The sequence below is a fragment of the Rhineura floridana genome, chromosome 21 (genome assembly GCF_030035675.1).
Source record: "Rhineura floridana isolate rRhiFlo1 chromosome 21, rRhiFlo1.hap2, whole genome shotgun sequence".
NCBI classification, from domain to species: domain Eukaryota; kingdom Metazoa; phylum Chordata; class Lepidosauria; order Squamata; family Rhineuridae; genus Rhineura; species Rhineura floridana.
In genome coordinates, this window is record NC_084500.1 from 6,752,116 (window position 1) to 6,771,318 (window position 19,203).

The 19,203-nt window shown below is 44.9% G+C and overlaps 1 non-coding gene across 1 annotated transcript; it reads left to right on the top strand.

The window, feature by feature from the left end:
• Nucleotides 1-18,207: 18,207 nt before the first annotated feature.
• Nucleotides 18,208-18,326, top strand: LOC133374539 (5S ribosomal RNA). The gene has a single exon (XR_009759917.1). It is a non-coding gene; the product is annotated as a 5S ribosomal RNA (ribosomal RNA).
• The last annotated feature ends 877 nt before the right edge of the window (nt 18,327-19,203 follow it).

The following is a 19,203-nucleotide window of genomic DNA, read 5'->3' on the forward strand; positions in this document are numbered from 1 at the left end:
CTTAAGACCCTAAGAAGAGCCTGCTGGATCAGGCCAGTGGCCCATCTAGTCCAGTGTCCTGTTCTCACAGTGGCCAACCAGATGCCCCAATGGGAAGCCCACAGCAGGACCTGAATGCAACAGTGCTCTCCCCATTTCAGCCTGTGTCTTCACTCCTTTCTCTTAAGAACATAAGGAAATCCCTGGCTGAAATGCACCATCTATTCTAGAGGAAGGAAACCTCAGGAGTGGGGGCCAAATGTGGCCCTCCAGGCCTTTTTGTGTGGCCCCTGGGACTCTCTCCCGGCCACACCCCTCACCAGCCTTGCTCTGCACCCTTCTGGAGGCTTTTGCCTGGCTATAAAGTCATTCTCACCCTTAAGTGGGGGCGGATTTGCCTTTCCCCTTTCCCCTAGAGCAAAGGGACTCAGGAGCTATTCTTCTGAAGGGCGGAGGTTGCAGGAGGTCAGGTGTGCCCAATTTCACCCCTGGGGGAAAGGGGGAGTTGGCTTTATAAGCTCCACCCTGTACAATCCCTCTGCCACACTTTGTTCTGCCTTCCCTCCCTATATACACTGTGGATTTAGCAAGATATTTATTTATTTATTATGCAAGTCCAGAGTCTGTGAGTTCAAATCCCCGCTCGTGTCTCCTGGGTCTCAAGGGCCAGCTAAAGATCACCCCCACAGCGAGTGGCTCAGGGGTTACGTGCCCTGCCACCTGTGCAGCCGTGGGCAAGCTGCATAGTCCCAAGGAGCCCAGTTGCCCCCCAGCTGGCAGTTGTGGACAAGGAAGGGGCTGGCTTGTGCACCTGTGGCAAGCTGAGCAGGCCTTCACCAGCTGGGGAGGACTAGCCTCAGAGGGAGGCAATGGTCAACGCCCTCTGAATACCGCTTACCATGAACACCCTATTCATAGGGTAGCCATAAGTCGGGATCGACTTGAAGGCAGTCCATTTCCATTTCATTCCTCTCCTGGGTTAGTGGTTTAACAAACAATGAAATGTCCATTTCATTTTCATATATCTGTGAAGGGGCTGAGTATGAAATTTTGGGTTCTCTGAATGTTTCCATGCATTACTCCTGCCAAGTGATGTGTACAAAACACATGTACCAGTGTGCCTAAAACACTAGTGTATAAAATAGCATGCATAAAATACTAGTGTGCATACAACTGTGCGTAAAATGCATGCCTTAGTGAAAATAACATACAGAAATGTATTATATTGGGGAAATAGCTTTGCAAAGATGTGTATATTCGGCAATAGTGCATACAAGAAATTAAATCGGTTTCTGGAGCAATTTTCTTTTTCTGTTTAAAAAAGCCCTCATGAAAATTTGTCCACATTTCAGGGTGAATTTCTCCTAAGCAACAAATTCACGTTAAAATGCAGACACATTTTCATAAGGATTAAAAAAAGGAAAAAGGAGAAAGCAGATCCGCTTATCTTCAGGGGGCGTCCACCAAATGTTGTGTGCCAGGACCCATCACTTTATGGTTTCAGCTATTTGGACATGAAATAAATGCCATTTTGCCTCTGTACATGGCAAGTCTGCAAGTCTGCAAGATAACTTTTCCTGCCTTCCCATTCTCTTACAGTAATCGTGATTCCTTCTGAGCAGAAACAACAGGAGATTGCCCCATATCTTTTCATCATAAATGCTAGATTTGAATAATAACGGAGTGGTGCTTAATTTTCATACACATTTTTGCTAATAATGAAACCTGTTCAACATGAGTTTAAAACTAAAAGCCTGTAATGGCTATTTGAAACTCTTTTTTAAAAATAATGTCGTGCTACAAGGATCCATTAATATTCTTAAGGATTTTGAACGGCTACTTTAAGCAGGCGCTGGTTTTAGCTGAAGAGTATTCCACAAATTGAATTCAGGCTGTTGGTGACTATTTTTAAAATGAATATTCACAGACCCATCAGCATGAAATTAAATCTAGTTCCACTCAACGGCTCTGGTGTATTTGAAAGGAAAAGTCTCTCCTCTGCACGGGGAGATGTTAACCTGATATCAGCTCAATCTTTCAGGCATTCAGCTACAACCTTATAAGCATTCATACTCCAGCCTTATAAGGTTGAAGCTTGGTTGGTATATATCAACATTTGGTACCCCAGTCATGCATTGATGCCACTTAAATATTGGTTTCACCCTGCACGTCATTAACAAATTTGACTACTTGTAACAGGGTTTGAATGAGGAGATGTATGATCGCTGCAAGGCCCAATTTTCATGCCCTATTTGGTTAGGTCAGAGCAGTTTAACAGTCAATCCCTCTTCCCAGGGAATGCTGGGAATTATAGCTTTGTGAGGGGAATGGGGGGTGTTTCTCCTAACACCTCTCAGCACCCTTCACAAACGACAGTTCCCAGGATTCTTTGGGGGAAGCCATGACTGTTTAAGCATTTTAGCATGTGTTTTTAAATTGTTTTTTTTAAGTGTTTTTAAATTTGTATATTTGTATATTTGCTTTTTAATGTTTTAAATTGTTGAAAACCTCCCAGACCCCTTCAGCTATGGGGCGGTATACAAATGTAATTATTATTATTAGTATTAGTATTAGTATTAGTATTAATAATAATAATAATAATAATAAGCTGGTATGATACTGCTTTAAATGTATAGTGCAGAAGAGAGCTCAGAAAATGCTCAAAAGGACCCGAGGGCTTCCCACGAATTCTCTCAGGAAGCTCAGAAATCTGAATGCATTTATGCAGTAAGTTAAGGGGTGCTTCCCAACTTCTTCTTCTTAGTTCTGGGGCATCAAGTGTTCAAAGTGAAATTAAATGTGACGAGTTCTGGTGCAAGCACACCCTTAAAAGCACCAGTGTCATGCGTGTGAACATAAGAAGAGCCTTCTGGATCAAGCCAGTCGCTCACCCAGACTAGCCTCTTGTTCTCACAGTGGCCAACCAGATGCCTACGGGAAGTCTGCAAGAGCAGGATCTGAGCCCCAAACCACTGTTGCTTCCAGCAACTAGGATTCAGAAGCATTCTGTGGAGGCAAGGCAGAGCCATCCTGCCCAGTAGTCCATGTTTACTCTTCCCAGTGAAGTACTACTCCTAGCACTCAATTGAAACTACATTAATCATGAAAATAATTGTGTGAAATACACCCATTGTGGAGGAAAAGAGGAGGAGGGTTCTTGTGTGTGCACATTGAGCTGTCTCCAGACACAAATATTTTCTGACAGTCTTTACATAGCTCCCTCCCTCCCTCCCTCCCTCCCTCCCTCCCTCCCTCCCTCCCTCCCTCCCTCTCTCTCTCTCTCTCTCTCTCTCTCTCAAAACAACCCACCCTTGAGATCTTGGGAACAAGGTGGCAAGTCCTATGATCTATTACCAAGACTTTGAAATACAAGTGCCATGCACAATCTTTCCTTGTGATGTACTCCCCAAAGAGTTGTCACCTTGGTGATGAAGTGTGGCAGGGAAATGGGCTCCCTTTGAAATACATCACTGGAGCAATGGCACACTGAAATATGAGCATGACCTGCGTGGGCTTTAAACAGAGGAACTGGCACACAATGCATTGTAGGGGAGATTCTGTCAATCATCTTGAGAGGCAGAAAGGCAAACCCAAAGCTTTTCAATGTAAAGGTGTACATGTGGGATAAGTAAGGGACAGTGACTCCATTGTGCTAGCCATGAAGTGGTTTGAAAAAAATGAAAATAGCAAAGGTTCTGGTTTTGGTGTACCAAGCTCTACACAGCTCGAGACCTGGATACCTGAAAGATCATCTTTCCCCTTATATACCCAGTCACTCACTGTGCTCTGCAGATGAGGGCCTCCTGTAGATACCATCGTATCAGGAGGTCCATTCTGCACAACATAGGAAATGCATCTTCAGTGTTATGGCACTGACACTTTGAATTCCCTCCCCTTAAATATTCACTAATAGACCAAAATCCTTGTGGTTTAAGAACGTACCTATAGCCCACAGATATTTCTATCAAACTTTAAAAAGCAAGGAAATTGGGCGGCTATAGTGAATGCACCAGGGGAGCAGGGGACCTGACCTCCTCTCTGAGATGCTGGACTGCCCTACAAATTTGTCAAAATGCAAACACAATTTGGGTTGGTCTTTCACAGTCCAGTTTTGAAGGATGGGTCCTGCAACCTGATGTTGTGGATTCTGGAGTGGAAGTTCCACCCACCTGTGATATTGTGCTAAGGGAATTGCATATTGGGATTGGTAGTAAAATAAGGCTGGGAGATATAGAACAGGAAGGGCAGGAGTTTGAACGGGCGGAGCAGAATGTGGCTGGAATAAAGAGGATGAAGACTGATCTCTGGTGTCTCTCTTAAATTGTCCACAATACAACAATTTTGGCGACGAAGGCGGGATGGCGCTTTTGCCTTTGTCTCCCCCACCACCTTTCCTTCAAACCCCGGGTGAGCCTGTGATTCCATTTACTTCTTGGATTAGAATGTTTGATACATATATACTAGCCATTCATGATGAGGAACTTCCGGAGGCAAGAAAGCGTGCATTACTTATTCATTGTTTGGAAGCAGAAGCTCAGAGAATCTTCTATAATCTGCCTATTGTGGATGATAAATATGAGACAGCTTTAAGGAATTTCTTTGTGCCTAGAGTCAATATTGTGGCAGAACGCTATAAATTTCGCCAGCAGGGACAGAAACATGGAGAAAAGACAGATCAATATATTGCTGCTTTAAGAGAATTAGCTGTTGCTTGTAATTTTGGAAATATGGCAGAGGAAATGATTCGTGATCAGTTGATAGAGAAGACAGGGATGCCTCGCATCAGGGAACGCCTCTTGCTAGAACCTGACCTTACCCTGCAGAAAGTCATGACAATTCCTAGCCAGATAGAAACTGCAGTGGCAGAAGCGAAGTTAATGGGTCAAAGCATGACAGAACCTGTACAGGCTGTGCAGCCTTTGCAACTGCAGAAAACAAAAAGATCTTTGGGCAATGTTAAAGATGGTGCAAATAAAACTTTATAACCTGCAAAATGTGTACAATGTTACCACTGTGGTTCAATACAACATGCAGCAAATTATGCCAACTGCCCTGCAAAGGAAGCCCAATGCAGGCAAGTGCAAAAAGAAAGGGCATTTTGCACGGGTCTGCCAGAGTACCCAGTTCTTGCAACCTACAAATGAAGTTGCTGTACCAGAAGTTACTGTTTTGAGCGTGGATGATCTTGCTCAGGCCTCTATAGTGGATAGATTGGCATGCATTGTAAAAGTGTCTGCCCTTGCAGAAAACATTTCTCAAGATATTGAGTTGATGTTAGACACAGGCTCTGCAGTTTCCATACTACCCAAGTCAGTTTACACGCAATACTTTTGTAGCTCACCACTTACAGCACCTAAACTGCGTCTCATAAGTTATTCAAGGAATCCGATTGCAGTTCTTAATTGTCTAGCAGCAACAGTAGCATTTGAGAAAAATGCTGTGGCTGCTGAATTCTATGTGGTACCAGAGGGAACTCCCATTCTGGGCAGAGACCTGTTTGTTGCATTGCATATGCAAGTACTGAATGGGACTATCCCTTCAATACCTTCCAACAGTACTATGGAGCCAGCATCACTTGCAACTATAATCACTCACAGAGGGGAGGAACCTGTGGGCTGTGCAAAGGGGTTCATTCACAGAGTTAAAATTAGAGATAATGTGAAGCCAGTACAACAGAGGCTGCGCCGGTTGCCATTTGCGGTGAGAGAGGCTGTATCACAGGAACTTAAAAAATTAGTCCAGAATTGAATTGAATTGAATCGAAACTTTATTTTTACCCCGCCCTTTTTCCAAACTGGAACTCAGGGCGGCTTACAAATAAAACTACATGTAGTTAAAAAACATAGAAAAACATACAATTAAAATACAATTAAACTATGCACAACCTTAAAACCGTAAAAGGCACTTAAAAATCTAAAAACAATTTAAAATAATACAGATAATAATATAAAACAATAAAACAAGCCTTGTAAAGCCCAATCCTAAACACCTTCTATCCCAAAAGCCTGTCGGAATAAAACAGTCTTTACTTGTCAATGGAAGGATGGCAAGGAGGGGGCCATTCGTGCCTCCCTAGGAAGGGAGTTCCAGAACCTAGGAGCAGTCACCGAGAAGGCCCTATCTCGCGTCCTCACCAATTGCACTTGCAAGGGTGTTAGGACTGAGAGAAGGGCCTCTCCTGAAGATCTCAGGGCCCGGGCAGGCTCGTATAGGGAGATACGGTCTGACAGATAGCCTGGACCTGGGCCGTATAGGGCTTTAAAGGTCAAAACCAGCACTTTGAATTATGATCGGAAACAAACTGGCAGACAGTGGAGCTGGAATTACATCATTGAGGCAATTGATTCTTCTGAGTGGGTTTCTCCGATTGTGGTAATACAATAAAAAACAGGAAGTATTCGTCTCTGTGTGGATTTGAGGGAGCCAAACAAGGCAGTGGTAATTGATAGCCATCCACTCCCTCATATAGAGGAAGTCTTCACTGAACTGAGGAGGGCCACGGTATTCTCTACTCTTGACTTGCAAAGTGCTTATTATCAAGTTTTATTGCATGAAGATAGTAGGGACCTCACAGCATTCATCACCCAGGATGGCTTGTTTCATTTTAAACGTGTCCCATATGGTTTAGCATCAGCCCCCAGTGCTTTTCAAAAGATGATGTCACTCATCCTTAAGAACCAATCAGGAGTACAGTGTTATTTGGATGACATCGTTGTGGCGGGACAGATGCCAGCAGAGCATGATAAACGACTACATGCCGTCTTACTGTGTATAGCTGATGCAGGATTAAAGTTGAACCTTTCTAAATGCGTGTTCAGATGGACTGAGCTACCTTTTTTGGGACATATTATTTCACAAGATGGGTTAAAACCTGACCCAGACCATGTTAGAGCAGTTACAGAGGCTCCACCACCTAAAAATGTACAAACACTACGCTCCTTCTTGGGTCTTACATCTTGGTATGCAAAATTTGTGCCTGATTACACATCTATAGTGCAACCTCTGCGTTGGCTGCTCCATGGATCTACAACCTGGGCTTGGACATCAGATGCACAAACTAGTTTTGACGCAGTGAAGTCTTTGATTGTACATAGCCCGGCACTAGCCTTATTTGATCCAGCATTACCTACTATTGTGACTACTGATGCCTCTCATTATGGGCTTGGGGCTGTTCTAACTCAAGTTCATGGAGACAAACAAGAAATGACAGTTGCGTTTGCATCCAGGACATTACAAGGGGCAGAAAGGTCATACTCTACAGTTGAGAAAGAGGCACTTGCATGTGTCTGGGCCACAGAGAAATGGTGCACATATCTGTGGGGTCGCACATTCACATTACGCACTGACCACAGCCTTTTGACAACTTTGCTGACATCTAAAGGTTTAGGGAGAGCTGGAATGAGAATTGCTAGGTGGTCAGCTAAGCTGTTGGCTTTCACATACAGGATGGAGTACAGGCCCGGGACTGAGAATGTAACAGCAGACTGTTTATCCCGCCTACCTCTGCCGTCCACAGACAGTGAGCATGAAGATGATGTAGAAGTGGTTGCTCTCATTGCACCTGCCCTGACAGCCATTTCCAAAGAGCAATTTACAGCTGCTTGTTTGGCCGGTCCAGTACACGGTGAGTTGCAGGATTTCCTTGAAGGGAAATGGCCATGCCACATGCGTAATGAGGATCAGACTCTGTTGCTTTTCTTTAAAATACGTGATGAGCTGTCTCTACATGATGGTCTTCTAATCTGTGGTACTCATTGTCTCATTGCCCCACCAGAGTTACAAGCGAAATTGATACAATTGGCCCATGAGACACACCAAGGGATTGTACGAATGAAGCAATGATTGCATGATTTATATTGGTGGCCTGGTATGGATAAGCAGGTTGAAGATACTATTAAATCTTGTGTGACTTGCCAGTGTCATGACAAGACTGCAATCACACATGTGCCACCATTGCAGCCTGTCCCACTTCGTGATTCAGCTTGGGAGAAGTTGGCCATTTATATTGTGGGCCCATTTGAGAGGGCACCTGCTGATTGTCGTTATGCCATTACCCTTATAGACTATTTTAGTAAGTGGCCTGAAGTGGCTTTTACTTCCCACGCTACTTCTGCTGCTGTTATCACCTTCCTTTCTGCAGTTTTCAGTCGAGAAGGAGATCCAACGGAACTGATTTCTGACAATGGCACCCAGTTTACCTCGGTAGAATTTGAGACTTTCCTGTCAGAAAGAAATATTCGCCACAGGTGCTCATCAATTTATTATCCGCAGGCAAATGGTGAGATAGAACGTTTTAATAGGAGTTTGAAACAAAGTCTACAAATGGCTGAACTAGAAGGTAAAGCGTGGAAACCCTTTGTCACAGATTTCTTACAAGTTTATAGATCGACCCGGCATGCCACAACACAAAAGTCCCCAGCTGAATTGTTACATGGATGGGAGATGTGCACAAAGCTGAATGTTGCTGGACTACTCATGCCTAAGTCAGATGCTTCTTTACAGCCAGGCATGAAACAAATAGTACACCAAAAACAACAAAAATAGAAGAGGTATGCAGATTTCCAAAATGGAGCTAAGGAACCAGGGATACGATGTGGTTCATTTGTACGGGTCAGGAAACAAGGGATCCTGCAGAAAGGGGAACCACAATTTACGCTCCCCTTCAAGATACTTGCCAGAGTAGCAAAATACACCTATAAACTGTCAGATGGCCGCATATGGAATGCCCGCCATCTGGCCCCTATTCAGCATGACCCAACTTCATATGACCAGATCGTGCAGGCTACACATCTGGCCCCTGATTGTGGTGATCCAGCGAATAATATTACTGATAACCTAGTTCATACTGATTACTCTAATGGATTACCTCATACTCAAAATTGCCAACCAGAACTCCCGCTTGATCAACAGTTGCCACGCAGCAGGCGACCACCTATGTGGGCTAAAGACTATGTTATGTAATTTCTAAAGCAAAGAAGGTTACTAGGTTGGTTATTGTTTGCTGTGTTACATATATGTTTGGTAGGGTGGCAGGAAGTTGTTTTATTTATTTATTTATTTGTTTATTTATTTATTTATTTATTTATTTATTTATTTATTTATTTATTTATTTATTTATTATACTTGTATACAGCCCCATAGCCGAAGCTCTCTGGGCAGTTTACAGTAACTAAAAACAAATACAATTTAAAATACATCTTTTTAAAAAACAATTTAAAACACAATGTAAAAATTTAAAACAATATAAAACGCATGCTAAAATGCATGGGAGAAGAGGAAAGTCTTGACCTGGTGCCGAAAAGATAACAGTGTTGGCTCCAGGCACACCTTGTCACAAACATCATTCCATAATTTGGGGGCCACCACTGAGAAGGCCCTCTCCCTTGTTGCCACCCTCCGAGCTTCCCTCGGAGTAGGCACCCGGAGGAGGGCCTTAGATGTTGAGCGTAGTGTATGGGTTGGTTCGTATCAGGAGAGGCGTTCCATTAGGTATTGTGGTCCCAAGCCGTGTAAGGCTTTATAGGTCAAAACCAGCACCTTGAATCGAGCTCGGAAACATAAAGGCAGCCAGTGCAAGCGAGCCAGAATCGGTTTATATGTTCGGACCATCTGGTCCCTGTTACCAATCTGGCCGCTGCATTTTGCACAAGCTGCAGTTTCTGAACCGTTTTCTTAGATAAAGGGGATATGTGATATCATGCTAAGGGAATTGCATATTGGGATTGGTAGTAAAATAAGGCTGGGAGATATAGAACAGGAAAGGGTGGAGCAGAATGTGGCTAGAATAAAGAGGATGAAGACTGATCTCTGGTGTCTCTCTTAAATTGTCTACAATACAACAACACCAAACCTGAGGAGGGGCCTGTCAGGTCCCAGACAGTAGAGTCCTCATCAGAGGAGTCCTCATCGGAGGAAGACAAGGAGGCTCTGGTCTTGGACCCAGCCCTGGCTAGGGATGGGTGAGAATTTCAATTCAGTTCTCATTTCAAGCAGAATTTATCAACTTCGCAATTTCCAAACCAACATGAGAACTGAAACACAGTCATCCTTTGAAATTCGCATTTATTAGAATTTTGGGATGCAGTTCGCCAAATAAACAACATTTACAAAAATGTATATATGAGGGGAAAGTGTGCATAAAAATGAATATATGAATGAAAACAACATGCAAAAAGGCATGACGTTATGAGAAATGGCTTGCAAAAATGTGTACCTTTGCAAAAATGTGTTGATTTGGAGAAATTCGCACTAGAATGGTTGAGAATTTTCATAAGGATTTTTTTTTAAAAAAAATTGCAGATCGCTGTAGAAATGTAGAGAACTGAATTTAACGTTGGAGAAATCAGAAACTGAAAGAACTGGAACAGACAGATCTTTCCATCCCTAGCCCTGGCTCAGGCTCTGTCAGAGGGTGAGGGGCCAGGGGCCTATGACAAGGCCCAGGATGGACCATCTGTACCCGGGCCAAGTTTGCCCTCTGACATCAAGGCTGACCAGCCCCCGAGCCCAGGGGAGAGGTGTTGCCTCCAACACCAGATGGAGACCCAGCCCATCCAGAGGAGTGCCCTACTACAGGCCCCATCTCCTCAGGAGTAAAAGTCTGGCTGCAGGTGATCCATGGGAGTCAGGTGAGGTTTGGGGTGTGGTTCAGCAGCTCCAGTGCTAGGCTGGCAGGGCTGCTGGAACAACGTCTACACTCCAGCTCTGTATCTGACCCATCTATAGATTGCCTGTGGACCCCACCTGTCTCTTGCCTTGCCCTTTGCCTGGGTTGCTTACAGACAGCTTGGCTTCTGATCCCAGACTTCTTGATTCTTGCCTGACCCCCTCGGTTTTGAGGTAGGCTCTTGACTCTTACTTCAGACTGCATACTGCCCCTGTGCTGCCCTCACTTCTTTTTCTGCTGGGGAGTCTCTCATCTCCTTAAGGAGCCTGGCCAGAGCCTGACCAGGCTGTCTGCTGGTGCTTGGGCCTGTAGGTAGGGGTGAAAAGTGGCAGTGATTTCCATCTCATCCTGTGTTTGTCATAATCAGCACTGTTTCTGTTCTGCTATGGTATGGCTTCCACTAAAAGCTACACTGTCCATTTTGCTATCCACTGTGTCTGAAACTGACATGACTCACTTCAATGCATTTCAATGGAAGGGAAACATCAGAACCAATGCAGAAAATTATGTAATTATTTACATAATGTGTGTGGACTAAAAAAAAAAGACAGCAAATACCACTCATCTTGCTTTCATGATCTCCATTCTTGACGTTGGACAAACATTGCAGCATTGTTTGTTTGTTTATTAGATTGATATCCTGCCCTTCCTCCCAGTAGGAGCCCAGGGCGGCAAAAAAGCACTAAAAATCGGCCAGTCCCCACTGTGGCCAGGAGTTGTAATCTGACAACATCTGCGAGCCAGAGGTTCTCCATCACTGTTCTAAAGTATTGGTCCTACCAGGGGATGGGACGCTATTTGGGATCCATTTCAGGCAGCAAAATAGGTTGGCACAATATCCCTCCCCTGTTACAGTCTGCCAGAGGGCCTCTGCTGAGAGTGCTATATTTTAGAGATCTATGACCTCCCTAGGTCATTGGCTCCATTGTCATACTGCTCTAACAGTTAGGAAGTTTTTCCTGATGTTCAATCAAAATCTGGCTTCTTGCAACTTGAGCCCATTATTCTGTGTCCTGCACTCTGGGACGATCGAGAAGAGATCCCGGCCCTCCTCTAGGTGACAACCTTTCATGTACTTGAAGAGTGCTATCATATGTCCCCTCAGCCTTCTCTTCTCAAGGCTAAACATGCCCAGTTCTTTCAGTCTCTCCTCATAGGGATGTTGCCCTCCTCTGAACCTGTTCCAGTTTGTCTGCATCCTTCTTAAAGTGCAGTGTCCAGAACTGGATGCAGTACTGCAGGGCCAGGAAAGTCAGTGTAGACTATACTGAGAGAGATGGCCAAATAGTCTGACTCAGTATGAAGATAGCTTCCTATGTTCCTATCAGATGTGTTGGTGTGGCTCAGTGGGAGAGTGCCTGCTTTGCATGAAGAAGGTCCCAAGCTCAATTCCCAGCATCCTTCAGGGCTGGGAGAGATTCCCTTTCTGAAACCCTGAGGAGCCACTACCAGTCAGTGTAGACATTTCCAAACTAGATGGACCCAAGGGTATCTCTTGGCATTAGGCGGCTTCCTGTGTTTCTCACTAACCATGAGCTTTAGCCAAGGTTTAATGCAAGAAATTATTACCTCCTGTGACAAGGAATCTCTGTTACAGTATTTTCTATATAAAGTTTTGACTTATGGATCTGATGAGACTTATGAGAGGTGTGTTTGTCCTGATGTTCAGTTGAAATCTGCTTTCCTGTAACTTGAGCTCATTATTCCATGCCCTGCACTCTGGGACGATCAAGAAGAGATCCTGGCCCTAATCTGTGTGGCAACCTTTCAAGTGCTTGAAGAGTGCTATCAGATCTCCACTCGGTCTTTTCAAGACTAAACATGCCCAGTTCTTTCAGTCTCTCCTCAAAGGGCTTGGTTTCCAGTTCCCTGATCATCCTCATTGCCCTCCTCTGAACCTGTTCCAGTTTGGTGCCTTTGATAACAGCCGATGCACTGGCCTGAGAGGTGACAGCCATGTTTAGATTCTATCTCAACTCTCTTTGCGTTTCTCTTGCAACTCATAAACACTGTGAAGCTCACTGTATCATTTTTGGCTCAGTGGGAAATCAGTTATATTTTTCTCTGGCCTAGTCCAAGAGGCTTGGTCGGCCTGATGCGTCCTCTGGCTTTCCGACTAAGGCACTGCTCTTTTGGTTCTGCTCTTGACAACGGATAGCATGTAATATATTTTGCCATTTTGATCTATTTCTGTGATGATTTCTGTAGTAGCCCAGAGGGAAGAGACCCTTCCATGTTCCATCCAATTATGTTAAATGTACTTCAACATCCCATGCCTGATATTATCTTACCTTTCCAAAGGAGAGGAGAATGGCTTCTTATCAGCACTCGGGTACATCTCTCATTAAAACATCATTTGCCTCTCTCCAGTGGAGCAGAAACAGTGAGTCTATGGGATGTCCTAATAAGGTATGATAATGGGAGATGGGTAAGAGAGGATTAACAAGGACATGGTCTCTGTATTATACTTTCCCGTCAGGGCTGGTTCTCTGGAGACATTTAAGACTCATTATTCACATGTATTTCATTGGTTTTGAAGGATACATCTGTGTCTCAGTCTAATGCTGAGCAGGTATGTTTGATGGGAAGTCTGTAATGGGTTGCTATTATTCACAGTTTTGAGATGATGTATTATTCCTTTGGCCTGAACCTCTCTGCTTCATTGTTCTCTCTCGTGAGAGAGTGTGGCCGTAGGATTCACTAAATTTTGATAAAGGGTTAGTAATTAATTGGTTGTCAATTGTTAATACGGGTGATATTTCCTGGTATTGTTTAGGAACATTCGGATGTAGGAAGCTGTCGTATACTTGAGTTAGACCCTTGGCCCATCTAGCTCAGTGTTGTCTACACTGACTGGCAGCAGCTCTCCAAGGTTTCAGGCAGGAGACATTTTCCAGTCCTACCTGGAGATGCCAGAAATAGAAACTGGGACATTCTGCATGCAGGTCGGATGCCCTGCCACTGAGCTACGTCCTTCACTGAGCTTGATACTTAAAGCTCATTTCTCCCTTTCCCCCCTCATCATTGTGGTTAGTGACATTGTCACACCCCATTATCTTTATCACCTAGCCCAGAACTAGATGAGAACCTGGAGGAAGAGAAGGTCCTGTGTTTCTAAGGTTCAAAGGAAGTCAGTAGAAATTCTCTCCCTCTCTCTCTCTCTCTCTCTCTCTCTCTCTCTCTCTCTCACACACACACACACACACACACACACACACACACATGAGACCACCATGAGAAAGACTTGACCATGCTTGCAGACATAGAACATAAGAACATAAGGAGAGCCCTGCTGTAACAGGCCAACGACCCATCTAGTCCAGCATCCTATTCTCACAGTGGCCAACCAGGTGCCCCAATGGGAAGCCCTCAAGCAGGACCTGAGCGCAACACTCTCCCCTCCTGCAGTTTCCAGCCACTGATATTCAGAGGCATATTGTCTTTGACAGTGGAGGCAGAACATCGCCACTGTGGACAGTTGACAATGATAGACTGCAGGATCAGGGGGACAAATATGCCACAACTTGTCCCACGATCCATCTGTTCAATATATATTTTAAACCTTCTCTTTTTTAATGTTTTCAAAGGTTTTTTTTAATTAAAAATGCTTTTAAAAAGATGTTTTGTTTTAATATGCTTTTAATGGTTGTTGTGTTGTAATGCATTTTGAAGTCTGTTTTTATGATATTTTAAAGTGTTTGGAGTGCTTTCGTTTGCCGCCCTGGGCTCCTACTGGGAGAAAGGTTGGGATATAAATCAAATAAATAAAAAAATGAAGAAACAAACAAACAGATAAATAAATAAATAAAATCTGCCATGATCTCTTGCAGACCTTGGAGTAGCAGTATTAGTTCAGCACCAATGCTGTCGTGCTCATCCGGAAACTCAAGGTCTCCCGTCTCTAAGCTGCACTCATGAGGAGGAAGCTGGACTCTTCATGTGCCCTGGATCAGGGTCCTGTGCCCTGCCTAACCTCCCTGAAGACAGACTCCAATGCAAAGGTGTGCTTTTATTTTGTGAGTTTAATCAAAGGATCCGTCACAGGGCGCTTCGTGAATCAGCCTGCAGATTACACAGGAATTGGCATCTCTGTGGTACTTAACTAGGCACAACTAGACCAGGCTAAAGATGATGTCTCAGCAATTATTTGCGCCCCCTTCACAGCCTTAAATAAGGATGAGAGGGCACCCCTACTTGCATGAGCTCAGTGTCACTGAGGAGGAGGGATGGACAGATCTGTCTGTTTCAGTTCCCTCACTTTCTCATTTTTCCAATGTTAAATTCAGTTCTCTACATTTCTGCAGCAATCTGCATTTTATTTTTAAAAAAACTCATGAAAATTCTCCAATAATAATAATAAATAATAATAATAATAATAAATTTTATTTTTCAGCTGCCTATCTGTTCGGGTTAGGGACACTCTAGGCGACGAACAACAAGACTAAAAACAATACATATACATATACATCAACATAATCAAATTTTAAGCTAAAAAACCATCCATTAATTCAGTTATAACATAAAATTAATCTGTCCCAATCTTGTAGGCCTGCCTGAACAGCCAGGTCTTCAATGCTCGGCGATAGCTGGACAAGGAGGGAGCATGTCTGAGATCGAAAGGGAGGGAGTTCCAGAGGGTGGGGGCTACAATAGAAAATGCCCTCTCTCTGGTCCGTACCAGCCTAGCTGTTCTCACTGGTGGGACCGAGAGAAGGTCTTGCGAGGATGATCTCGTCAGGCGGCACAATCGGTGATTCTGGAGGTGTTCCTTCAGATATACTGGGCCGAAACCGTATAGGGTTTTAAAGGTCATCACCAACACCTTGAATTGGGCCCGGTAGGCAACTGGTAACCAGTGAAGATCTAATAATACTGGGGTGATATGATCCCAGCGACGGCTATGCGTAATCAAGCGTGCCGCTGCATTTTGTACCAGCTGTAATTTCCAGACTGTTTTCAAGGGTAACCCCACGTAGAGCGCATTGCAGTAGTCTAAGCGAGAGGAGACCAGGGCATGTATCACCTGAGGGAGCAGACAAACAGGAAGGTAGGGTCACAGTCTCCATATCAGATGTAATTGATACCAGGCTGCCCTGCTCACTGCTGTAATCTGAGCCTCCGTGGACAGCTTTTAGTGCAATTTTCTCCAAATCAACACATTTTTGTGGGCAGTTTCGACAAAGGTGCACATTTTTGCAAGCCATTTCTCATCACATCATGCCTTTTCGCATGTTATTTTCACTCATATATTCATTTTTATGCACACTTTCCACTAATACAGTATATGCATTTTTGTAAATGTTGTTTATTTGGAGAACTGCATCCCAAAATTCTAATAGATATGAATTTTGAAGGATGGCTGTGTTTCAGTTTTCATACTGTTTCAGAAAGTGCAAATTTGAGAAATTCTGCTTGAAATGCAAACTGAATTGAAATTTTCACCCATCCTACTGAGACGAGCTCGTGTGCAAACATTTGCTCCTCCTAAGAGGGATGGTAAAAGCTCCTTGAGATTGCCGCCGCCATTGTCTCCTGCATGTGCCCTGCGAGGGAGACTATCCCTCTTTGCCAAGGTCTTCCCCCTCTAGATGTGGGCTTTGAGTCAGCAGTGGCGCAAAAGGGGAAGGGAGTGGAGCTGCATCAGCAAGGTCCTCCTCCAGGGAGGATGGCAACGGCACAGGCGAGGAAGTGGGGCTTGGAGAGGGTGGTGAGGCAGCTTCCTGAACAGGCAGTGCTGCCTCAGAAGCAGCAGTGTCTATAGGGCTGAACTGTCATTGTTCACGGCATGGGAGTTTGCAAGCTCCAGCATGCCTGAAGGCTCGCCTCCTGCACCTTCCTCCAACTCCCAGTCTGCTGCCGCCTCATCGGTCCAGTCACTCCAAGCCTTTTCCATGACCCTCTGGAGGCACTCCGGTAAGAAGTGGGCAGCAGAACCCATCCCTGCTCCCTCTTCAGCCTTTCCCTTGTTCTCTCCCATCCACCTTTCCAGTTGTGGTGAGAACAAGAGAAAAGCCTGGCTGCCAGAGCAGGCCGGTGGCCCATCTAGTCCAGCATCCTGTTCTCCAATGGTCAAGGAGATGCCTCAGAAGGAAGCTGGGAGGCAGGACCTGAGTGCAAGAGCACTCTCCCCTCCTGTGACTTCCAGCAACTGGTATTTTGAAGCATACTGACTCTGACAATGGAGGCAGAGAATATCCCTCTTTGCTTTTCCTCTCTCCCTAGTCCCCCTTTATTTTCCTCCATTGCAGAATCATAGAATTATAGTAGAGTTGGAAGGGACCTATAAGGCCATCAAGTCCAACCCCCTGCTCAACGCAGGAATCCAAATCAAAGCATTCCTGACAGATGGCTGTCCAGCTGCCTCTTGAAGGCCTCCAGTGTCGGAGAGCCCACTACCTCTCTAGGCAATTGGTTCCATTGTTGTATGGCTCTAACAGTTAGGAGGTTTTCCCTGATGTCCAGTCAAAATCTGGCTTCCTGCAATTTGAGCTCATTATTCCATGTCCTGCACTCTGGGACAATCAAGAAGAGATCCCGGCCCTCCTCTGTGTGACAACCTTTCATGTACTTGAAGAGTGCTATCATATTTCCCCTCAGTCTTCTCTTCTCCAGGCCAAACATGCCCAGTTCTTTCAGCCTCTCCTCATAGGGCTTTGTTTCCAGTCCCCTGATCATCCTCGTTGCCCTCCTCTGAACCCGTTCCAGTTTGTCTGCATCCTTCTTGAAGTGCGGAGACCAGAACTGGACACAGTATTCAAGGGAGAGGAGTCAGGGAACTAATGCCCAGGTGCCCACTCCCAGCCTTGCCTGTTGACCCCTGGCCTGGAGAGATGGACTCTGGAACCACAGCAGAGTCACTCTCTCCACCGCCCTTGCTACTTCTGTAGCAGGGCCTTCCACATTTAAAGAAACATGGGAAGCTGCCTAAATTGGGTCAGAATTGCCTGCACTGACTGGCAGTGGCTCTCCAGGGTTTCAGGCAGGAGAAATTCCTAGGCCTACCTGGAGATGCTGGCGCTCAAACCTGGGACCTTCAAAGGACCACAGACGCAAAGCAGACACTCGACCTTGTGGCCCTTTAAGCGAGTTTCAGCGGCTCCCATAGGCTGCATCAATGGTCTTACCACAGGGGTTCTGCGAGAACAAATGAAATAAAGGTGGCAAATATTTGGATCCGTCCAGACCCTGTGTGACTTTTTATCACTTCAACAAGCACAGGGGCCACTTGTGACTTGCCACCACGGTTTGAATGTTTGAAGAGAAAATCTGACATTGCCTTCCGTGACCTTTCCAATATTGCCAGTGTGCTGCTGAGCTGGTGTTTTGCGAGAGATTCAAATTAAATTTGCTCAGGCAAAAAGAAAAGAGAAGATGCGGCTGTCGAAGGGGAGGCCCATTGTTTTTCTTGGTAGTTCTCTTTGTTGGCCTCTTGTAAATTGGCACTCTTCTTTAGCCTGCCTAATCATCCCTCCTTGTTAGCAGACGGGCCTATTTACCAATAAAAGTGGCAGCTCAGCACACTGGAGACAGGCTAACTCACATGGGTGTTTTAAAGTGGCAGAGCCTACGGCCATACTACCCTGACCATGCCTGATCTCGTCTGATCTTGGAAGCTAAGCAGGGTCAGGCCTGGTCAGTACTTGGATGGGAGACCGCCTGGGAATACCGGGTGCCGTAGGCTTAGAGGAAGGCAATGGTAAACCACCTCTGAATACCTCTTACCATGAAAACTTTATGAATACGCCCAAGAAGATTCATAGTGTCGCCATATGCCGGAATTGACTTGAAGGCTTATAACAGCACAGCAAAAAGTGGCAGAACCCCTCTCTTTCCCATGCAGAAGATCCCAGGCTCAAACTCCAAGTCTACCCACTGAGAAACACTGGGGATTCTCAGAGGTCAGGCCTACCTGTTGAAACCTATGATGTTTTTTTGAGGTTCCTGGTCTACCGGTTGGAAAGCACGGGGATTTCTGATGGCCTGGTCTCTCTGTTGAAATGTGTTTGGATTTTGCGAGGCCAAGTCTACCTACTGGAGCCAGTGTGGTGTAGTGGATAGAGTGTTGGACTAGGACCTGGGCCACCAGGATTCAAATCCCTGCTCAGCCATAAAGCTCACTGGGTAACCTAGGTAATCTTTTTAAGCAAAATCCCTTAACTACTTAACTATTTAACTAATCTATATTTTCAGAAAGTAAATTTTCTAATTTAAACTAGCTGCAGAATCATAGACATTTCATTTTATTTATACAAGTGATATATTGCCCTCTCACAAAACATCCTGGTGGTGCCCTCCAGCTCATCCATCACTAGGCATTTGACCACCACCTTTTCCCTTTCTAATGCAGAACTTGCAAAATATGAAGTGGAGATTGCAGTGGCAGATGGGTGGAATCAGCAGGACAGGTCTTGGCTGCTGGCACAAATTACAATGTCTTCAACTACTGTATTAGAAGTGCAAACTTCTGGAAGAACCAACCCTAGTATAGGTGAAGAAGAAGTGCAAAATGTCAACATAGGTGTGAGCAAATGTACGGATATGGTGATGATGATTTGGGA